This window comes from Triticum aestivum, chromosome 1B (assembly GCF_018294505.1).
Source record: "Triticum aestivum cultivar Chinese Spring chromosome 1B, IWGSC CS RefSeq v2.1, whole genome shotgun sequence".
In the NCBI taxonomy this organism is placed as follows: Eukaryota; Viridiplantae; Streptophyta; class Magnoliopsida; order Poales; family Poaceae; genus Triticum; species Triticum aestivum.
The window spans coordinates 150235774-150239759 of record NC_057795.1 but is presented as its reverse complement, the minus strand read 5'-3'; positions in this window follow the sequence as shown (position 1 = coordinate 150239759).

The window sequence follows — 3986 nt, the reverse complement described above, 5'->3', positions numbered from 1 at the left end:
ACTGCTTTCAGCTATGGTTGTTAAGTGCCCCTGCTGGTTTCAAATAAGGTTGTTAAGTACTCCTGCTGCTTTTACAGTCTGTCGTGTTTCTTCAGTCTTGCCTTCCTCCAGCCGCCAAAATCAAACCAGCGCCGACGGGGCCGCCTGCTTCCGCCTCCCACGGCTGGCTGCGCCTCAGCGCACGCATCGCCGCCCCACCGTCTCCTAAATCATTAACACCAACGTCCGAGGCCTCGCCGTCGTCCTCCGCGTGCTTTGCTACGCTCACCGCGGTGCTGCCCTCTCGCGTTCTCAACATGGTCAACAAACAACAGGAATCGGCAGAAGTACGTGGAGAGGATGACAGTACGGCCCACCATGTCAGCGTATGGAAAAAATAAAATGCTTCCTCCTAGTGTTTTCCTGACATCTGGGACCCACGACATTGTGAGCATATATAGTCAATAGAAAAGAGAACCGCACAAGATCGGCTAACACCTGGGACGTAGCTGCAAGAGTAGTATTTTTTTGTTATTGTTGAGACAGAGCAGGGTTTGAACTAGGTTGTGGCCCGTCTAGCCCAGGCTTATATTTTATGTTCACCATGTGACCAGCCAAGCTATTTTTTTTGTGAAAATGAGCCCAGTTTATTTTTTCTGAAGAATACCCAATATAGGCCTATTTATTTTTCTACGCCCTGATGGGTTGCAACTCTTTCAAGACGCCTGCAAATCTTGAAAGTAATATGAAATTGGTTGTAAATATAAAAACAGGTGACAAATTGGCAATTACTTTATAATTTCTGAATCTTTTCACATTTTCAGATTCCTATTTAGTTGGGCATTAACCTAATTTAAATATATCTTCAAAGTACTTTAAATCTGGCTCAACATTTCGGTACTAAAAATAGTTTGGAACCCACAGAAATATGCGAAATTGGCCCTGGCCAACCAAAAAAATGGACTACAATAAATTGCATAAGAAGTCGCAATGAGCTATATATAAATTATTAAAAAAGAGGGAATGGTCTGACTTATGGGCCTATTAAGTTGACGCGTATGCAAGATTTTTTTAGTTATTATATACGTCAACAAATGATTCTAGCAGACATAACCGTTTGATGTCAATCCAACGGCCGTCGTGTCTCTTCAATCTCTGATCTTCTTGCTCCAGCCGCCAAATCCAGCGCCGGCAGGACCGCCTGCTACCACCTCCAGTGCAGGCCTCACCACCCCCTACTACTCCCACCGCTGGCCAGGGCATCCCTCTACTCACCCACACCCCCTGTTATTCTGCGGCGACGGTAGCCTCGCACCACAGCCGAACCAGTGAACCCTCGTACTCCTCTCCGCGTGGGCATCCACTGCCGCGTCTTCCCCAGCTTCATGTCGTCCCCTTCCTAGGCCTCATCATCGTCCACCGCCCTGGTGCTCTCGGTGCGGCGTGGTCAATGAGGTCAAGGAACGACTTCCATCGGAAGAGTACTATCGTGGAGAGGCTGACAGCTGGGTCCACGGCAGCTGCAAGGAAGTGCCTCCTTATTACGCGTGAAATAATTATTCCTCCACCTGACAGCAGGGACCCACCGGTTGGGCCACCGTATTTGGCGAAAAAATTGTTTCCCCCTGACTGCTGAGACCCATCGGACAGGCCACCGTATTTCACAAAAAAATGTTCCCCCCGCTGTCAGCTCGGACCCACCGAAAGTGCCTCCTTATTACGCACAAAAAAATGAATACTCCCCCTGCTAGCTAGGACCCAGTATAGTGGGAGGCTGACTTGTGGGCCTACTAAGTTGACGGGGACGGAGGGCTTTGTCAACTTAGTCAATATGCACGATTCTAGCTCCATTGACCGTACGATGACCATCCAACGGCCGTAGTGCTTTTTCAACCTCTGGTCTTGTTGCTCCAGCCGCCCAAAGCAGTGCCGGTCGTGCCGTATGCTCCTGCCTCCCGTGGCCGGCTGTGCTGCCGCGGAGGCCTCACCGCCCCCTACTATTCCCACCGCTAGCCAGGCCCTGCGGCGACGGCAGCCTCACACCGCAGCCGAACCAGTGAACCCTCGTACTCCTCTCCGCGCGGGCTTCCCCTGCCGGGTCTTCCCCGGCTCCGCGTCATCCCCTTCCTAGGCCTCGCCGTCGTCCACCGCCCTGGTGCTCTCAGCGCGGCGTGGTCAACGTGGTCAAGGAACGGCTTCCATCGGACGTGGACTATACATGGAGAGGCTGACAGCTGGGTCCACGGCCGCAACAAGGAAGTGCCTCCTTATTACGCACAAAATAATTATTCCTCCACCTGACAGCAGGGACCCACCGAACAGGCCACCATATTTCACAAAAAAACATTTCCCCCTGACTGTTGGGACCCGCTAGCTACATCTTCACACGCAAGGAAGTGCGTTCGGGTAAAAAACGATTCGCCCCCCTGATTGCTGGGACCCACCAGCTACATCTTCGCACGCAAGGAAGTGCCTGACAGTCGGGACCCACCTGGTCGAAGCGTACGTAGCGTTGTCATTCTGGTCGTGAATGTGTACGTACATACTGGTCGATGTAGAGGCGCGCACGTCGTAGTAGAGGCGCACACGTAGCATGTACACGTACGTACAACGGCCAGAGTGCAAGAAAGTAAATATGGCCACATACGTACATACGGGCGGGGTCTCGAACGCCTACTCATGCATACGTACGGCCAAGGCTCGTGTACATGGCTGGGTCGGAACGGAGAAACAGCACCGTCGTCGTGTTCATGGGGAGCCAACCGGCTGGGTCGGAACGGAATGCGTCGTCGTGTTCATCGGGAGGGCTTGGACAGAACAGCCGATGGAAACGAGGCTTGGCGTACCGTAGAACGGAGGAAACACCCTTCTGTTCGGTCAGCCACGTTCAAAACGGGATCTTGTTCATTGGGAGGGGCCTGGCGTACCGCAAAACGGAGGAAATAAACCTCCTACGATCAAAACGGGGGTCCTGTTGATCGGGAGGGGTGTGGCGTACCGCAAAATGGAGGAAATGGACTTGTGTTGGAGCGCTATGATCGAAACGGTGGTCCTGTTCATCGGGAGGGGTGTGGTGTACCGCAAAACAGGACTCCACGGGATACTGTTCATCTCCATCGTCGACCCCTCCAGTCTCCACGGGCTACTGTTCATCCACCGTCGACCTCCTCCAGCCTCCACCTGCGACTATTCATCCACGGGCTCCTGTTCATCCAGCCTCCACCGGGCGCTACTCCACCAGCTAATGTTTAACCAGCCCTCTCCACGGGCTACTGTTCAACCACCCCTCCACGGGCTACTATTCATCCAGCCCTCCATCGTCTACTGTTTATCCTGCCCTCCACGTGGTGGTCCTGTTCATCCTGCCCTCCACGGGGTCCTGTTCATCCAGCCCCAACCGGCTCGAACGATCGGGGTCATGTTCATCCAGAGGCAACACCACGGGGTCCTATTCATCCATCCACATCAGGAACTCTTCATCCAAACCCCCCCAGCAATGCTCACTGTTCATCCAGAGGCAGCATCGATCGGCTTCAGTTAGCAGCAGTGGAGAAGGAATCGCTCGATCGGGTTCAGTTAACAGCCATCGATCGATCGCTCGGGCTCAGTAACGCGTAGCCTGCAGTGCAATCACTCGGGTTCAGTTAGAGCCCAACACCTCGCTCGGGTTCAGTTAGAGCCCAACGCCTCGCACCCACGCGCATGCGTGTACGAGAGAAACGTGCATCGCTCGGCCCCGACCACCCACCATAACCGGGAACACCCCGATATTTTCCTCGCCCTCACTTCTACCATGGTTTTTTCCGTCATGGACGGCCCAAAGAATGTCATGCAGCTGCGGCTCCGGCCCGCCCAGGATGAAAAGCCCATTTTCTGTTATGATTTTTTGTCATAGAAGTAGGACCCCACCACATCTATGATGATACCGTCTTTTGTCACAATTATTGTCATAGAAGTGTCATAAGTATGACAGGAAAAAAACTCGTTCAGCCCAAAATGTCACGGAT